Here is a 20112-nt window from a genome sequence, read left to right as displayed (position 1 = left end):
CACTGATGGCCGATTCAAAGAAAGATTTAATTCCAGAGGTGATCTATCATGTTGCAAGTGTAATTTTTTCACATGCAGTAAGAATAAATCTCATCACCTTACTATCCTTCAAGGCCCTCCTAACGACAAAATGATTTACTGACTTGGCTGAACTATTTTTCTTCTAAAAATTTAGAACCATCAGAAATATTTAATGACTCGATTTAAAGTGCTGAAATAGAAGCACACTGAAAGAATATTAAAATGCTGGTATTCCCCCAAGAATGAACACTGTCAAATCAATAGGTTTTGAAGTGGAAGACATCATGTCAGTTTCAATTGTAAATTTGTAAGTAAACACTGTAAAAGGAATGTATCTTATTTCTGAAGAAGCATGAAAGCATCATGATCCTTTTGGACTGCAAGATTTAATTGCCAAAGTTGGACTGCAAAGGTTTAATTATGGAACCTCCACATTCTTTTCACTTCAATAGCTAATCACATATGAGAGGTAACCCCTCTCCTTTGGAAACTACTGGCTGTAATTTAGAGCGATGCAAAAGATAATTCTGATGTTGATTTAACTCTTACAGCACTAAAATAAGGCTTATATGCTTTGCCATACTATTTCTAATAGTGAAATGCCACTTTCCAATATATATCATGCAAAAAAATACACATAACACATCTTTAATCTCAACATGGCAGAGCAAATCATACCCAAATGTTGTATCTAAGACTCTTTGCTGGATAAAAGTTGATCCAACTACGAAATTATTAGTTATTTACAGGCGTCAACACCTTTAAATAGGAATTCAAAATGCACACTTAAAATAACACTCTTGTTGGGATGATATCTTTTCTAGGCAGCATAGTTGTAGCTGACAAGTGTTAGCCTATACATGAGAAAAAAAACCCACACAAAAAACAAACTCCAAAAAACTACTACCCATTTCTCTTTAAACACACCAATTTCTGCATCTGTGAAGATGGGCCATATAGGACTAAAAGATAATGTGTTTGCAAATATCTGAGAAATGTAGCAGTGTTTCTATTGCAGAACATTTCAAGCAGATACCAAAATGCATTAGAGTAAAAAAAAATTTGAGCAGCAGGTAAAAGATGCAGTAGATAAACAAATCAAATACAAATCAAGATTTTATTTCTGTATATATTTATATATAGGTTCACATAAACAGAACCCCCAGCTAGAACTAGTGATTGTGTATAACTAAACACTTCGAAAAATTAGAAATAGTTAAATGGATCATCCCTTTTCACTAGACAAGATGAAAATACCAGCAAAGAATTCAAATTTTTATTAAACTATTTATGTGTGAAACATTTCATGCATGCACGCATTCTCCAGAACCACTATAATGCTGTGTACATTTATCTGACTTTGTGCTACTGACAACATATTTGACCAGCTCAAGGTTCAATCAGAACAAACTCCACAGATGGTAGCTTGAAAATAATAGAACAGATAGAAAAGAAAAAAAACATGCTTTAGGGCATGGGAGTTGGATAGTAAACCAGTGAGATAAAATATATCTTCTTACAGAGTTTTAGTGATCACCACTTTTGCACAACATTTTTTACTACAAAAGGGAAAAATCTTTGAACAATAATAATGACAATACTGTATCAACTGTTCAGGAATTCCAGTGGTACACTTCTCAGAAACTAGCATAAGATAGTGTTAGCATAGTTAAAGGATTGTTGACAGTGTGAAAAAGTGCGAAAATAATTTTGGGGCATGGCCAATGACTCTAAACAGCTCATTCTGACTTTAAATGATCTGTATTTTCCTGAACATATCACTGAAGATAGTTAAGTTCTTGCAGATATCCATTAGCATTTTGATGCAACAAAGTTCCTTTGGTAGCTATTTAATGCCTGTCCTGGTTACACTCCACTAGAATTTTGCTTTTTCTCAGTTGTAGAAAAAGAACTGTAGCATTATGAGCACACTCTAAATTGTCCGTGGCTGTTGAAGCTGTTGAGGCAACACAATCTCCAGCATCCTACCTAATCTTGTGGCATATGCCAGGCTTTTTTAGGAAGGAGGTCACCAGCTCAGTGCTACAGGAGCTCTGGTTATACATAGGAGCCACCAAAATCCAAATAGTTACCTTTCTACTCGAGTATGCAACTGGCTTACACTAAAAACCAAAGTAAACTGTTCCTGCATTCCAGAACCTGCTTAAACACTGCTCTTTGAATTCATATAAAATACATAAAATCTACTGTTGCTTTTATTACTGTGATAAATATGCTTTACTATTTTATTTATTTTCAAAATATTTTTGATTTGAACCCACAATTTTTATCCAAAACATTACTATTACACAGGTTCCCTATTTATGTGTAATTTGGCATACTTTTGCAACATCCTTTATTTTTGCCCACTAGTCAAGGAATTGAGATTTCCTACATTCCTTTTCACTTTTACCAGCTTATAATAGTGGCAAAGGCAAAAAGGAATTCAGTATCTTTTTGTGTAATGCAGCTCTCATTCTATGTGACATAATTTTTTTGGTCCACTGAGATGAGGAAAGAAGAGAAAAAATGTTCTAGACTGACTTTAAATTTCTTTTTCCTGTGTTTTCCTTATTTTGAAAAAATGCTAGATTTCTACTTGCAAGTCAAACTGTGACCTTTTCTCCTGTCTGTGTGCTTGTAATGTCTCATTTATAAGTGGGTTGGATTCAATTTTTACAAAAACATTCTCATTTTTTCACACCAAAAAAGGCATAATATTAAAAACCAAAACCAATAAAAAAATCCCACAAACCATCCTAAGTCCTTCTGCTGGTTTTTTGTTTGGTTTTTTTTGTTTGGTTTTTTTTTGTTTTGTTTTGGGTTGGTTTTTTTTTTGTTTTTTTTTTTTTTTTTTTTTTTTTTTTTGTTTTTTTTGTTTTTTGTTTTTTGTTTTTTGTTATGTGCCCTCACAATTTTTTAATGCTGGTTGTAACAAAAAAATTTCACAAACCATTTTAATTCCCAGCCCTTTGTTGTACCACAGCAGGGTTAGTTCAATTCATTCTGGGGCCACTTGTTCATAGCAGAAAACGAAAATTACTATCCTTGCATCTTTAGTTAAGGGAAATAGTTTTTCTATCTTTGTCAAATTTGGCTTGAACAGAAAAACTATTGGCTTCACTTCTTGAAATAATGTATCTTGAGATCATAGGAAAATTCAAGTAGGAATGGACATCAGGCAGTTTCTAGTTCAAACTCCTGCTCGAAGCAGGCTGAGCTGTGAGACCAGGCTTGGGTGCTCGGGGCTTTGTCCAGCTGGGTCTTGAACGCTTCAGAGAACAGAGGCAGCACAGGATCTCTGAGCAACCCAATGCAGCACCTGCTTGTCCTCAGAGTGAAAATGATCCTCCTTCTAGCCATTCTAAATCTCTTGCTTCAACTCACGGTCATTAATCTGAGTTCCTGCCTCTGCACCACAATTTGCCAGCACGTTTTCACTGGCAGCGGTTTGGAGCCAAATTTTCATGGGTTCACTCTTGAAAAGCTTTCTTTGGTATGGTATAGTATAGTAATGTCAGATTCCTATAAAGCACCACAGCAAACCAGACAAAACCTGGATGACTTTCCTCAATCTCATTAGTTCTCTGCATGACTCTCACGTCAGTGAGGCTGTTTGCAGGAAATCCAATAAAGGCACTGTTACATATCATGGAGTTCAGTTTCAGATTAACACACTCAGCATCTGTTGTCTACATGCAAGAAAGATATTTAAGTTTGCTGTTACTTAGACAGCTAAGGCCCAGTTCAGTTTGCCTCAGAAATACCTTGGAACATTCCTTCCTGGCTCCAGCAAGCCCATTAGGAGGCTGCAGGTCTCCTACAGGTCCCGTGGCATATTTGTCTTTTCCACATGAATGTCTCAAGTACACCACCACATTTTGAATGCTCCTAGAGGCATACAAAGGTGCCAGTGATTTGAACCTGTAGGAGATGGATATCTGAATCATTCTTTTGGCCTCACTACCATGGAAACATGTAGTATATGATTATATGAGAATCTAGACACCTAGCAAGCATTTAGACAACATACATTTGTACTGAAGTGTCCTCATTACAAACGAAAACCCAGCCACAGCCTAAGATCATGAGAGATGACAGCAGACAATTACAGCTCATTAAATGCAATATCAGTGCTCTGTGGTATGGGTGAGAACCATGAAATGGTATCACCATATATTGGGAAGCAGCTTCTTCACATTTTGTCTCAGGGTTTCAATCATATACATGTTAATGATAGAAGTTCCACATGAAAGAGTAACAATATTCTTCTACTCCTTCCTTATTCCTGATCATTTAATCTAAGGAAATTAAAGAGCAACAACAAGTGAAAGCCAAACATGGTCTATGTGGTAGAAGAGATGAGAGGTAGAAGTCAAATCCTACAAAATCTCTAATTTCTTCTTTCTGTGAATCTAACAGTGCTACGTTGCTCAGTAAAATGTCAAAAATAATATACAGAACTACCATGTACCTTTTATGAAACAGAAGGTAAACTGAGTTCTCAAATATTCTGGGTTTCCATACTTTGTGGAAAACTAAAAGGGCCTTCTAGACTTCTTTCTCTTGAGAGTAGCAGAGATTTTCATCTGTTGTAGCTTTGAAATACAGTGGTAGCCCTTGACCTTAAAAAAACTCCAGATAAATTCAGTAACTTCTTTCAATGCTCTTCTTATTTTTTCCAGTAAAATTTCCATGTGGATTGAAAAAGTACACTAATAATACTGAAATCTACCCTGCAGATGTGGAAGAAGTATGAACAAGAAATCAAAATTCTAGCATTTTAAGTAAATATGATAATGTTGTCAAAATATTCCTGAGACACAGGCTGTTCATTCTGCTTTTTATTTTCTTTCGCTTTCAACATTTTCTTATTGTTTTTGGTTTGGTTTTTTTTTTTTTTTTTTTTGTTTTCTAGCTCTTGATTTGTACTTCCCCTAATGTTTTTCTCAACTTAGTCTGTTTTTCTCAGTGGGATTATCTTTATATCCCTGACAGATGCCTAACTCTGACCTACACAACCTTATGGCTTCTTTTCAGATCAAAGATTCAAAACACAAACACCCCAACTACACAGATATATGCAAGCTGAGGTTGAAGGATTGCTTTGATACTAGTATAGGTACAACAATGTGAAAGTATTCACATAATGCTTTGATTAAATTCCTTTAAAAGAATGTTCATGAAAATTATTCAACTGATTAAAATTTCAATGATTCATTTTAACAATATTGCAAAGTGGTTTGTATAAACTACTTTATGAGAGAATCCAAACTACCTCTGGCTACAAGTATTCTGAAGCCATCTGAATGAATTCCTAGATTATCCTATATATTGCTCTGTGAAAAATTTTGCTGTGTTCACAATATAATTAATGAAAGGTAATACTCCATTATCTTTCTGATATTTGTGGGGTCTTACAAATCTACAAGTTAGCTATAGGTGGAGAAGAATCCCATCATCTTCCTACGGAAAACACACTTTTTCCTAAAGTAAATTTTTATCTAAAGCATAAATTAATACTAATTGTGTAGTGAACACCATGAGCAATACTGACGGATCCCTTTATTAGAGGAAGGTTTAATTTCATAAATGAATAAAGCCATTTTTCTTTTTGATATTTTGCAAAATACTTGTTTATGGCAAACTGTCACTTGTATTCATATTTAGAATGTAGAAACTACTGTGATGGTTCCTTGGAAATGCTTAAAATAGATAAGATGGATTGACTGATTGCATATTCCTTTGAATTATTGTGAAAGTACCAGATCTATCTAAATCATGCCATGAAAAAAAAAAAGTGGAGTTAGAAGTTATGTAACTTCAAGTTGCTATAAATTGCTTCTTGTTGAAAGCTATATAAAACATTTTCAAATCTGTCATGTTCCACCTCTTCTGCTTAAAAAAATAAATCCAAGTGAAAATGTCCAAGAAAAGTATGAATCAGGCTTATGTTGTTAAGTTGGAGCAAAAGTCTGGCATCATCAAGACTGGATACTCTTTAGCAATTAAATCAAGAATCTGGTCCATTTTATATCCAGAATGTATTTTTTACAGTAAGACACTGTATTTTATTAGGTTAGCTAAACCAGTGTAGCTAAATAAGCAACAAAACCAGATGAGACCTACTTCTCTTCTCACAGATACACCATTGTCATTTTTTGTTTAATCCAAGTTTGATTCTTGAATACAGATTTTATCTACCTTCTTTTGCTGCTGACATTCCCACGTGCCCTCAAAACAAGTTATCTCACAAAGCAGCCAGGAAAATGCATTTTCTACTTCTCCTCCCACAGCAGCATGCAAGATGACTGTGCAGCAACAGCGTCCCAGAGAACATGCTCTACAAGGTCTGATCTGACCTCCAGACTTTGCCAGAAGTCATATCATGGACCAGTCTGACCTCCCACAAAGCAGAAGGAATGCAGTACTAGGAGAGCATGGAGGAGCCAGAAACTGCTTTATTTGTAGCACTGAACAGAAGAAATGAGCACAGCAGAAGGCAGAAGATAATGCAGCTCTTCAAGCTGTGGGGCAGCACCCAGAAGCTGCTTTTGCTAGTCCTGAGAGTAACCACCATAGCCAGCAGGAACTGCAAAACCTTTGACAATGAGATGAATGTCAAGCCCTTCTTTTCTTGCCTAAAATATGTATTGAATTTGAGAAAGTAACTGCTTTTCCCTCATTTGGCTATTTTATATATATATATATATATATATATATATATATATATATATATGAGTTTTTTACTGGCAGTGAAACTTCAAATCTTTTCAGAGTTTCACTGGGGCCAGAGACTGAAACTACTTCAAGTGAGGCTTTGAAAGAGGGCATCCAGAAAAGACACTCTTAATTTTCAGGACAGGATACCCCTCTGCAAATAAAAACTTGCTTACTAGCAGTTCTGCCTTCCTCAATTAAACACAGTGGCTGGCAAAACAAAATAACAAGGGGTCATGGCAGAATTAGAGTTGATATGTTGAAAGTGTGTATCACTCAGCACTGAGTACCACTCCATGATTATACCCTATTTTGTACTCTGAAAAACAACAGACTCCTACAGCAACAAACACAATTATAAGACAGATACCATTTATCCCAGGAAACCTATCTACTATTTTAAAAAAACACTAGAAAAGAAAAACAACCCCTTGGTGGTGAAATTAGCTGAAATTAGCTCTGATGATGATCTATTTTTTAAATTGGAAAGAAAAAAAGGATGTTTTTGTTCAGCATGATTTATTTTTAGACTGGCAAAGACACAATGGTAAACAGAACTGGAGCTCTGTGAGCACCTTCTGAGGTTAAATTACCTTTCATGCCATTTGCACAGAAGACTGTTCTCAAGCAGCTTGAGCAGATGGTCGGGACACCATTGTCCGTTTACTTGTATCCACAAAGATAAACGATTGCTCTCTGAAATCCTGAACAATATGGCCCTTGTGATGCTTTAGGCTGCCAAGAAGAAAAAAAACCAAACAAACAAATAAATATAAATTTAGCTGAGGAGAACAAAATACTATGGATTCATGAAATTTCATTTTAAACAAGTACGTATAGAATAATTTTTTTTTTATATTATAAAAGATGTTAACCTAACAATGCTGAGTCCACTACTAAACCATGTCCCCAGGTGCCACATGTTTTTAAAATACCTCCAGGGATGGTTACTTCACAACTTCCCTGGACAGGCTGTTCCAGTATTTGACATTCCTCTCCATTAAGATACTTTCCTTGAGGCCAACCTAAGCTTTCCTTCGCGCTACTTGAGGCCATTTCCTCTGGTCCCATTGCCTGTTACATGGGAGAAGAGACTGACTCCCACCTTTCTACAACATCTTGTCAGGTACTTGTAGAGAGAGAGAGGGTCCTCTCTGAGCCTCCCTTTCTACAGACTAAACACACCCAGATCCCTCAGCTGCCTCTCACAGGTCTTGTGCTCCAGACCCTGCAGTAGCTCTGCTGCCCTTCTCTGGACACACTCCAGCCCCTCAATGTCTTTCTTGTAGTGAGGGACATGAAACTGAACACAGCACTCAAGGTGCAGCCTCATCAAGGCTGAGTTCAGGGGCACAATCACTGCCCTGGTCCTGCTGGCCACACTGCTGCTGATCCAGGCCAGGATGCCATTGGCCTTCTTGGCCACCTGGGCACACACTAGCTCACGTTTGGTTGCTGTCATCCAACACTGCCAGGTCCTTTTCCACTGGGCAGCTTTCCAACCACTCTTCCCAAGGCTGTAGCACTGCATGGGGTTGTTGTGACCCAAGTGCAGGACCCGGCACTTGGCCTTGTTGAGTCTCGTACTATTGGCCTTAGCCCAAAATATCAGTAATCTGGGACAGTTTCACTAAATGAGCACAATGTGTTCCTGAATACTTAGCAAAGTAGGAGATGCAGGTAAAAACAAATCATACACAGTAACTCTGACTGAAATAAGAATCTACCATGTCTGCACAACTGCTTCTACTGCATATAACATTTTCTGAAGCACACTGCCAAGTAACAACTCGTTCTGCCTACTGTGCCAGTGAGGTAACCAGAGATATCCAGAACCAGGTCAGAGCAGACAACTGCCAGGGCACAGTGATCCACCCAAGTACTGACTGAGAAGGTAATTCCACTTGTTTTAAAAATGTCTCAAACTTCTTTGAGAGAAGCCCAGGTTAAACATACCCAATGTGAGCATTTTGTCCACAAGCAATTTGCTGAAAAGGCACTTTTATTATTAGAATAATTTACTAGTAAGAGAGATGAATTTAAAGGATTGGAGACAACATGTACAACTATGAAGAAAATTCTAAAATCTTAGAAACCGTCTTTAGGATTTAGGAGTGAAGTGAGCAGATACTAGTCTTTGGACTTGCAATTAATAATTGCATAACCAGTCAATCTTAAAAGCTCCCAAAAGAAAAGGAATAGCAAGGTTGCTGAATATGGAAAGAATCACAAGTGAAGGGGCCTAGACATGGCCTTCAGTACACACAGCAAAATAAGACAGAATTGGGTTTAGAAAATAACAGTGAAATTAGATAACTATGAATCACCAGCCACTCAAAATTGTGAAGACATCAGGTATTGCAAAGCATTTAATTAACTAAAGTTTCATATAAAGATGTATAGTTGTTTCTGAAATAACTGCTTATTTAAATAATGACACAACAAATAAAATCCATATCCTCTACCTAATACCACACACTCCAAAGCAAAAGCAAGTAAACAGTGGATATATTTATTTCTCCCTTTCTCATTTCAGTCATCAAGTGACCTGTTTTAATCTCTTTTTGCTGTGATGCTGGCCTATCCAGCGTGCCTTACAATAAATGTACCATTTAGACATTTTAGATTCTTGTCAGATTTTTAGGATTTGTTGACACTTATTGGACTAAGGAAAGAAAGGAAAAGACGGGTTGAGATAATGTCAAATAGTGACATCCAGCAACACAAAGTAATATGTTCTGATACTGAGGATTAATTATAGCTCAAAGAAGAAGAAATAATTAGGAAATAATAGAAACGTGAAGAAGAATTTAATAAAAAATTAGGTTAAAAAGTTAGGAAAAGAGAAAAGTTTGGTTTTGTGTAGGAATAAAAGAGAAAGCACAAATGGGAAGAATTTTCCTCTCTGCTTTTGAAAAGGAAGGAAACCCCAAAATGTGTTTGTTCTAAATATCAGGATCTTATGCTAATGTCATTTCCATTAAAAATAAACAAAAGTCAAGGTCTTTCTTCCCCTGAGGGAGCACTCTCTATGCTTTACTTCCACCATTTTTTTCCCAAAATTAAAGGGAAGGGCACTGTCCCACAACTATTTGCCTGTCCTCAACTTCCCCAGATATGTTTACCTATTTGCAAATAAAGTATAATGAAAGTAATGACTATGTTCACGAAAATATAATTATAGGACCACTTAGGTTGGAAAAGACCTTTAAGATCCTTGAGTCCAAGCATAAATCTAGCACTGTCCACCACTAAACCATGTCCCCAAGTGTCACGTCCATTTAATGTGAACTCTGTATCTCAGAGAACAAGCTGGAAATACAACCAGCCATCTCCCAGTAAACCAAGGGGATATCTTCCAAAATCAGAGGACTTCACTAAGTATTGCCATTATTACAAATTGAACATTACTTTTTCCTCATAAAATAACTGATAAGTTGCAAAAATAGTACAGTATCTTTATATGAAGAGAAGTTTTGAAGTAGTCTGTGAGGAATAAGATAAAGATATCCCTAACCTCAAAAATAACATATTTTCACTGAAAAAAACACAGATTATCTTTTTTGCTGTACAGTAAAAAAAAGGAAAAAGAAAAGGAAAAAAAGACCACTGAATAATACAAAGGCAGCTGCATTGTCATCAGGTATCCTGTTTGAATGATATCAGTTAAAAAGAATGCAACATTTTATAGGAAATATGGCAAACCAACATTATTTACAAATGTGCTATTTGAAATGCATTTTACACAGCTTCTGTCCTGACTGAATTGAGGCACCCATAAATGTTTCAGCTCTGTTTAACTCTCTCCAGACATGAAATTTCCCAAAAACATATCAACAAAATGAATTCGAAACCTCTGTGAATAAGAATTCAGCAAAACAAATGAAATATCACTTTGCTTTGTTGACCTTACCATGAGCTAACAAGTGCCAAGAAGGGTAGATGGGTAAAAGCGATAAAAGCAACTCAGAGAAAAGAAAGTGCACACATGCACAGATGGATTTTCAAGAAAGCCAGGATGAAAACCCAGGTGCAGAAAGTTTTATAGTTAAAAAACTGGGATTTTTTTTTTCCTTTTTCAGTAAAGCATTAACAATTTCCTCCACATAAATTATCTCCTACATCCTCCTGTGAGCTAGGCCATAATTAATGTACAATAACAATTTTTCAGCTGCTGCGAAAACTGAGACAGATTTAGACTGTCTTTCTCTTTATACCATTGGGCATATACATCCGATTACCAAAGATAGTTTCCTTTCTGCAGGTTTAGAAATGCAAGAGGCCCCAGTGGGAAAATCAGGAAGGTGTTCCCATCTCTCCATTATGCAGTAAGTGAAACTGATCATTATTTATGGAGAGGGAATATGCTGCATATGCTCAGAAATAAGACTGAATAAAAACACAGATATAAAAAACAACTTCAGTATAAACAGTTGTACAGCAGCTGATTCCAATAGGAATTTCTCAGCAGGTAACTCCTTTCATAGTGCATCTCATTTGTGGGTCAATACAAATGTAGCAGAAGAATTTAGTGAGATTTCACATATCTTCCAAGGAGCTGAGGATACAGCATGTATTATTCCATAATCACAGAAGGAAGATAACACAAAATGGAAAAGTTGTGTTTACTCTCAGTAGCATATGTGACCAGTCTGAAATACATTTCTAAGAGACAGCTAGTCTAAATGAGGTGTGTTAGAGGTAAAAGAGTTCAGGAGAAAAATGTAAATCAGAAAAGCAGGTGAATGTCAGGTAAATGACAATTTGGTGCTGAGATTAGTAAAACTTGCCCATTAAATCTTGCAGAAAATAGTTTATGAAGTTTTCAGCTAACATCCACAGATTCAACTTCAGTTTTACAAATGTATGCACTGAGAAGGAAAGACTACTTGAAACTGTATTCTTGCAGAACTATACTTATTTCTTAATTCTGAAGTCTTTCATTAAATGTAGTGCTACAAGATGTCAATCTCCACTGTAACATCAGAGGAAGAATAGATATCCATGTCAGCAGGAGACAAAATGAGGTCCATGCTAATGTGGACTTATCACAGAATATTCCTTTAAGATCAAATAAAAAACTTCTCCCTGAGCAACAAATGTCATGGTTGTTAATAAAATACTGGCTTCTGACTTGCTGAAACTAGTACACCAAGAATTTAGACTGCTTGACACAGGATTTTATAGTGGTAAATGAAACAGGAGTTTTCAAGTATAACACATTACTAAGGATGGAAATATTTCTGACTTTAAATAAAAATTAATACCATGACATATTTGGAACAATTTTTCATGCATGTCTTTCAGATACTTGGCAGAAATCATGCCCATCTATGCAAGGTTAGAATTTCATTACCCAAGTTCCATCACCTAAGGAAACAGAAAGAGGAAAGTAATATAATATCCAAGCCCAAAGAGATTCTAGTCAAGTACATAAAGACTCTAAAGTGAATAAAATTTTGTGATATTGTCTAAGAAAGTATAAAATGCTTGATTAGCTACGATTTCCTACATCGTGCAGCCACATATACTTTGTGCAGAATGGGTGCTAAAAGAGCTACCAAATCAAAATGACTATGCTTCACAAAACTTTTTACAAATATAAAGACATAAAGAAAGTAAAAAGAAATTCCTAAGATATCAGTAAATGGTGAAACCACATGCCTTTCAAGAAGTACCAGAAATGCAATTCAGTGTAAACTGCAATTTTATAAACTGTGATAAATACAAATGAGTTTCAGGATGAATTTTCTAAATGTACACCTCTCAAAGCTTTAATTGCACTGCCAAGACCTCTAAGCTTCCAATAATCTATTTCAGAATTTCTGTAATTTCTGCTCGCCCCTATTGGGTTGTAACTTTCATCAGAATAAAGATCTGTTTTCAGTACACCCACCATCCTTCCATTCTGGGAAGCAAAGTCTTCATTAAACTTACAGAACCACTGATGACAGGCTCCACTGAACACAGATCTTAGTAACTAAGTTAATATTCTGGACACCTGAAAATTTTCAGAGAGGGAAACCCTGACTTGCTGGACTTCAAAAAACTTCAGTACTGTCAATCTGGAGGTGCCTAAAGCTACACTTTACTTCATCTGCAGGTAGGAGATAGTATGAAAACAAGGTTTAGTTGGGAAAAGGCAAAGCAACTCTCTTCTACTTGGAGCATTTGCAGACCAAGTGATAGGAATCACCTCTTTGACCATCAAAGTGGCCAAACCCTGAACTGAGATATTTTGAGAGATTGTAGAACCTGCACCTTTAGAAATATTCCAAACTAAATGGGGCAAGGTCTTCAGCTACCTGATCCAACTTTTATGTTGTCCTTGTGTGCCAGATGTCCCGTTAAAACTAAACAACCATTTTGATCTCTGCAAAACTACTTTTTCCTCAGCTGAACTACAACAGCATCCAGGTGACAAGGTAGGAATTTTACTTGCCCTACTTCAGGCACTTTCGGAAAAGAGGGGAAGCTGAACCAGAGTGTTCCAAATTATCTGAATTGTTTTGCAGTAGCCATAGGAGAAGAGCACCTCAGCTTTATGATTCATAAAGACAATAGCTGCTTCAGTGCTATAAAATCCTTAATTCCCAGCTCATGCTGCTGTATTGAGTACAAAGAAGGACTGCTAGCAGGCAAAAAACCAAAAAATCACCACTGTATTTACCTGCCAGATCACAATTTCCCTTTGAGGTCCCCCATCTCACTAATGATGAGGCTGACTTGGCTTTGCATATGAGATATAGCAAAGAAACAGCCTGAGGTGATACTGAAGTGGAAAACAGAGCAAATTAAACTGGTTGTCTTCCTGTTTTACAACCAGCTGCAATTACCTTACTAGGTAGTTGCCGTCCAAAGAAAACTGTGAACCACACAAACAGGAATAATTTCATTGGCATGCACAGAGTGAACCTTTCCCCAGGTGTAATTTAAGGAGTCCTTAAAATATGCAATTCTATCCATTGCTTTGAGCCCTCAATTACTTCCTACTGTAGTTCTGGTTTTCCTCTACATGAAATCCTGCAGTTAAATCTACTTTCAGGATGACTGCCCTGATTAATAACTCTATAATGTCTGAAATCTCTGTGGGATAAGACATTTCTTTGTTCAAAAGTGATCCTTTTCCTCTGAACGCTGGCAATTTCAGTGCCGAGGGAATGAATCACCACTGCTTGATGCTGCCATTCCCACTGCTAGGATGTGTGGTCATGTGAAGTCATTCTGAGATGTCATTTCTTACTCTCCTCAGTCAGCTGGGCATAGCTGAAAAACAAATCTGCTTGGCAAAACTGGTCAGTATTTTGATTTCCAGTTCACATACTGGATTAAAAGCAAAAATCTCTTGCGTTTTCACACATCAGTGACAGAGTTACTCTTTCCAGTGGAGAGCAAATATTCTGTGGTCTGACTTGTGTATCACAAATAATCATTTAGCTCACTGCAGAAATCTGAGAATGAGGCAGATCTCCAGGTGGCAACTCTACTGATGGGCAATTATGGGTGTCACTGCTTTTTGAAAGGTCATTTTGTCTGGATGTAGAAGAGGATCATTTTAGAAAACATATCTCCACAGAACAGGCTAATATTTACATGTCTACTTCTATCAGAAAAAAAAAAAGTATCTTTCAATAAAGGATTTAAAGGTAAATAAACAAATTTATTAAACACATATTACAAGAATTCTGTGGAACAAAACATTATTAAATTTATGCTGATTACAGAGGGGCAGAATTGTATAGAAAAATCCACCAAGGAAGAAAGGCTGAAGCCTGCATTATCTTATCAGCTCAGTGGAGACTATTTCACCTGAATTTAAATGACTTGAGTAAGATTATGTAGTGAGTCAGCTCAGAGCCCAGAATAGAACCAAGAATTGTGGCTCATGATCTCTGTCTTTAACCATTAATTTTCACTTTCACACTGAAAAAAATGGATATTACTATTTTATTAAGTCCCCCAATTTATTTATATCATAACAATGCACTGAACAATATCAGAAGAAAACCACAGACCGAGATATAAGCCTGATGTCCAGTCAGAACTGTGGGTTGCTATGAAATGGGTAGAAAAGGAGCAATACTTGTGTAAAACATGGATGGACCTACAATCTCTACCACTGAATCCTCTACCTTTGATTGTGTAGGGTTTTGTTGTAACTGAAATATGTATGCCTCACTTTCAAAACAAAAAACTTGCGGAGGTCTCCAAACACACAACAAAAGAGATAATAAGTTAGATATGTATTTGTTGCTATAAAGGTTCATTTTATCATAAATATACATTTTAAACTTTCTGGTTTGATCTTTGAAATCTCACGAGTGCATACTACTGTCTAGGATACAGCACTGTTAACTGTCTCCCAACACCAAATGAGTCACTTTGGTCCAAGGATAGTAGTAAATGGATGCCATGAAAAGCTCTATTTATATGGTGCTTTACAGTACAATTTAATGAAGCTTTCCAATACTTAAATAAAGAATGTACGTTCTGATAATAAGTTGCTAAAGTTAGCATCTAGTAAGGAAGTGGATTAAGTCTTTATTGCTAACAGAAGTCTCTCTTTTGATTAAATACAGATTCTTATATGAAATATGCATTCTGGAGAACATTCTTTTTTTTTTTTTTTTTTTCCTTCTTCCTTTCACACATTGTCTTTTTCTTTCCCTCATTCTGAGATTTTACACCTTCTTCATCCTGCAAATGTGAAGGATCTATTTTGGAGTCTGTCAGGATAGTAACAAGTTTCCAAGTGCTGGAAAACCAACTTAGCATGGACTGCATGTGCTCCATTCTAAAACCAGTATTGACTGACTCCACTCCTCTTCTGGTGCTGCATATTACCAATTTCCCCCCATTATTTTTCACATCTCAAATTCAAATGCATATTTGAATGCATTTTAAACTATCAGTAGTTTAAGAAGAACAGACAAGCCATTGGAAAAGCCAATATTGAGCAAATACTTTGCAACCTGTTTCAGGTGAGCAAAAACCTACATCTTCTCAAAGAGAGGAAGTGATCAAGCATTTTGTTAAATCTGCATCTATATCTGCACTGTGAGGTGAACTGGGATGAGCTGGCTGCATTTCCCTTTTTCACAGGATTCATTTCACTCTGTGATCTCAGTCACTCCCCCTCCCAACAGACAGTGGGGTGCAGCCAAAATGCTTTCACTCCCACTCTCTCCAGTTGCTCATGGCAGATAATAGCACGTAAAGAGTCATTATTCCCTTCCCCACAGCAAGAGTCAGGGGCTGATCACTGCTGAGTTAAGGAAGAGCAATGACCTTCCCCAGTCAGCCAAAAGGCATGTGAGATGCTCCTCTACATTGAGTTTTACAACCTGAAAATGTTGCTCCCAACAGTTTCTCACAGGGTAAACATCTAAAATTTTTAGCTAATGTCCGAATATTTTTTAAAATGTCACATACAGAGTTATATAAATATATGATTCTGTGTTTCCTTGTCACCTTCAAAAGCTCCTTAGTAGAAAACCCTCTGAGGCCCATAGACCACGACTGAAAAATCATCAATTAAAGCTGTTTCAACACCTGAAGTAAGGAAGAACACAAAAGAGGGAGCTGAGAAAGCAACAGGGAAGTGTGATTATACAGAATATGCAGGTTTTGCATATTGTCACCTTGCAGGCCCAAGGTGAAATTCTCCTGAAAGATGCAGATAGACAAGAATTACAAGTGAATCAGCAAATTATGGCCATCTGATGGAATTTTAAGGTTTCAAAGCTATAGATTTCTTTCCTAATAGTGAGAGAAGGGGTACATGCGTGGTGTCATATGCCCTTGCAGAACCTAACAACTTCGCTTGGTAGAAAGAGTGATTTAATTGCTTCACATATTTTCTTGGAAATCATCTTTATTGCTGTGGTTTTTTTTTATTACAGACACCTTAAATTGAGTTGAAATATTCTTTTGATATTCTCTGCACCAATAGGTATAATAAAACATTGCTTTTAGAAAGTTGATAAAGGTGAGGGAGGCAATAAACCAGTTAAGAAGCTCTGGCACAGAAAAACAAAACAGCTTGACTAAATCAAGATCATATTTGGAATGATCTTCTGGAATATGCTTTCTCTGTAAAATAAGACTTTTTTCCCTTAGCATATAAAGTACTAGTATGTATAAAGTACTATATATATATATATAGTACTAGTATAGATATATGTAGATATATAGATACTCTATAAAGTACTAGTATAGATATATGCATGGATGAGGCAATCTGTAAAACTGTAGTCTTCTTTTTGTATACTGCTTAATGATCTGCATACCACTAGAAACTCAAAAAAGATGGCCAAAGAGCCATTATTCTCTTCTATAACTCATAAATTTGGTGCTGTCTTATGATCAATGAGAAGGTTTAAAATTAACCAAAGGAACAAAATTTGCAGAGATTGTACATGTCAGTCAAGGAACTCATAAGATATTGAAGAAGCCGAGACTATAAAAAATTAAAAATTAGATGGAAAAATTCACAGAAAGTAAACAACCTACCAGAGGCTGTAGGCAAAGCCACTTGAAAGGCATAATCAGCCAAAAGCCAATTTGAAATGCAGTGCAATTATCACTAACAGTATAACACCAGGTAACACTGATATCCCCATGCAATACTGAGAACTATTTTGCTTGGAACCCTTTAGCATTTCTTAGAGAATTTGTTTCCTTGGTGGAAAGAGTTGAGGGTGTTGAAACAAGAGCTTAAAATGGAACACAAGTTTGGAATTTCAAAACTTTGCCAAATGGGTTGTTTGCACCTAGCTAAAAATTTCATTAATCTTGTGGGACAGTAAGGGACTACTGAAAAAAGTCCCACAATCTGAGGCATTAGAGCTTGCTGTCTTTCTGGGAAACATAAATAAAACCTGGCAAACCATTACTTCACAGCAGTATGATTGCAGAAAGAAGCTTTAGTTGCCTTTGACATTTACTGCTATATCATTGCTACTTACTGAGCCTGAACTCCTGAGCCATTCCTTTGTCCTCTAACAATTATCTGAAAACAGATGGGTAAAGACACTGTGTGGCTTTAAAGAAGCAGTACAACCTGCACAAGAAAGCAGAGTAAAATTTCCACCTCTTTCTTTCCCAGAGAAAAATAAGAGAATAATGCATTTTCTTGATAAGAAAATGTTTATTTGTTAATAGTTTAATAATTTATCATGTTTGACATGAACAAATGTTCTAATTATGGCAGATTTTGATGTATGTTACACATAAATGCCTCCTCTACACAGCTCTCTGTTTTCCTGTGTACTTTTAAGTTCTTCTAAATATGATTTTGATAATGCAATCAGCTGCTTGAATAAACATAACCTAATTGAAGTAGTATTCCAAGGAACATTATTTCTATTATTATGACTTCCCTGGTGCACAGCTGTAAACAGACAGCTGAATGATAGCAAATGACCTAGATAAATCTGTCTTGATAGCTGTCACTCCTTAGTCTTGACCTTCTGACACTGTTCCAGCTGTGCAATAGCTTGTCCTAGCATTAAGTGAGAGACAATCTCAGGCTCATTCTATTCTGGGAAAACTACTAGTATTTCTCTACAAGGCACACAATCTCATAAAATTAGTGGACTAAAATGTATTTCTAATATAAACACAGAAGAAACGTTGAACCTTCCTACAACTTCGCATTTTGCACCATAAAAATAAGTAAAATTAAAAATTAAATGTTAATCATATTTTACTGGTAGCTAGACCATTTTGTATTTGTTTCATAGAATCATGGATTTGTTGGGTTGGCAGGGACCTTAAAGACCAGAGAATCACAGAACAAATCAGGTTGGAAGGGACCACAGTGAGTCATCTGTTCCATCCTCCCTGCTACATTGCATGGGATTGTGTCCAGACAATTCTTCTGTCTTCCAGTGAGGAAGACTCTACAACCTCTAAAGGCAACCTGTTCCAGAGGTCCTCTAGTTCCAAGCTCCCTGCCATGGGCAGGGACAGCATCCACTAGACCAGGCTGCTCAAAGCTCCATCCAACCTATCCTTGAACATTTCCAGGGATGGGACATCCACAGCTTCTCTGGGCAACCTTTTCCAGTCCCTCACCACCCACAGAGTAAAGAATTTCATACTAATTATCTAATTTAAAATCTGCCCTCTTTAAGTTTAAAGCCATTCCTCCTTGTCCTGTTAACAGCTTTGTAGCTCAGAAAGTACAGTCCTCATCAAACTTCATTTCCAAGTAATCCTATTTCAGTGCCTTTTCGTAAACAGGAAAAGGAACGTATGTGGCATAAAGTAGTTCTGAGAATATATTCAGAGTTGTAATCTATATTTCATGTAATTTAAGGCATAACAGCAATTCAACAAAGTTATGCTGAGCTACAAAAGAAATCCCAAAGTAATCAGAGAATATGTAAAATGGGATGAGAAACTATGGCCACTGCAGAATCCTAGTGTAACTAATAATTCACAGAGAAATGTGTATGCTATAAAATATATGCTATATTACACACACATAGTAACCACATTTTAGCTAAAAATAATGGTCTTAGAATACCAGCTGAGGCCTGTATTCAAGCATCAGTTTGCAAACATAGTTAAACAGTTTAAGACAAAACCATGCCATTAACATACGTCACTGGAGAGTGAATTTAGATACTAGGTAGCCCTAAATATTCCCCGATTTTAAAGCAAAACAAATCTCCATTGTTAAGTTGCAGAAAATTTTACCAAAAGTTTTAAAAGCAAATAAGCCAGATGTGCTGGAGCAACATTAGCAGTGAAATGTAGCTAAGCCTCTGCTGTTTTTCCACATTCTGCTTGCATAATCTGGCGAGAGTGAATAATATATTGTGATGAAGAAGAGAAACTGGAAAACTTTTCATCAATCTCATTAATCATCACAGCAAAAAGCCAGAACTAAGGCTTTCTGCCTAGTGCATTACATTTTAAAATTCTGCTAGAATAAATTTCTCCTAAGAAGAAGCCCACCATTTTGTCCTTTCATCCTCACTTACTCCTTTACATCACTGGATAAGGAAATCACTGGTTGAGAAGTGTGTTGTGTAACAACAGGCCCACAAGACAGGAATTTTCCTGAAATCTCCCACTACTGAAGGATTGTACAACAAATTAAATGCAGCTTAAATGTAAAATCTCACTATAAAAAAATTTGAAAATACATAAAATACTACTATATAATTGAGTTCAGCTTAAACAAACTCCAGAGAATTTTCTTGAAATATTGTGTATACATGACTGTATACACAATATATGCTGAGAAGTCTTCTTCCAGATAGACACCTCGAACATCTTTAATTGTCCTTAAATGATTGTGAGCAATGGGTGCTTCTGAAAGGCTACAGGAAGGCAAGTCCTTATTCTGTAAGATATCCT

The 20112-nt window shown here is 36.4% G+C and overlaps 1 protein-coding gene across 4 annotated transcripts in view; it reads right to left on the bottom strand.

Annotated features, from left to right (window-relative positions):
• DLGAP1 (DLG associated protein 1) overlaps positions 1 to 20112 on the bottom strand; it is a 395614-nt gene that overhangs the window by 307777 nt on the left and 67725 nt on the right. For 2 of the 4 annotated variants that reach the window (XM_053984133.1, XM_053984159.1), the window contains exons 2-3: positions 7335 to 7476; positions 3789 to 3945 (exon numbers count right to left, since the gene is read on the bottom strand). The gene's annotated coding sequence lies outside the window, so the exon portion shown is untranslated. Of the gene's footprint in view, positions 1 to 3788; positions 5358 to 7334; positions 7477 to 20112 lie in introns of those variants that run through there. The other 2 variants (XM_053984150.1, XM_053984143.1) reach the window with 2 other exon arrangements.

Source organism: Vidua macroura, chromosome 1 (genome assembly GCF_024509145.1).
Source record: "Vidua macroura isolate BioBank_ID:100142 chromosome 1, ASM2450914v1, whole genome shotgun sequence".
Taxonomy (NCBI): Eukaryota; Metazoa; Chordata; class Aves; order Passeriformes; family Viduidae; genus Vidua; species Vidua macroura.
Note: the sequence above shows the minus strand (reverse complement) of the source record. Positions and strands in the feature narration are given on the sequence as shown.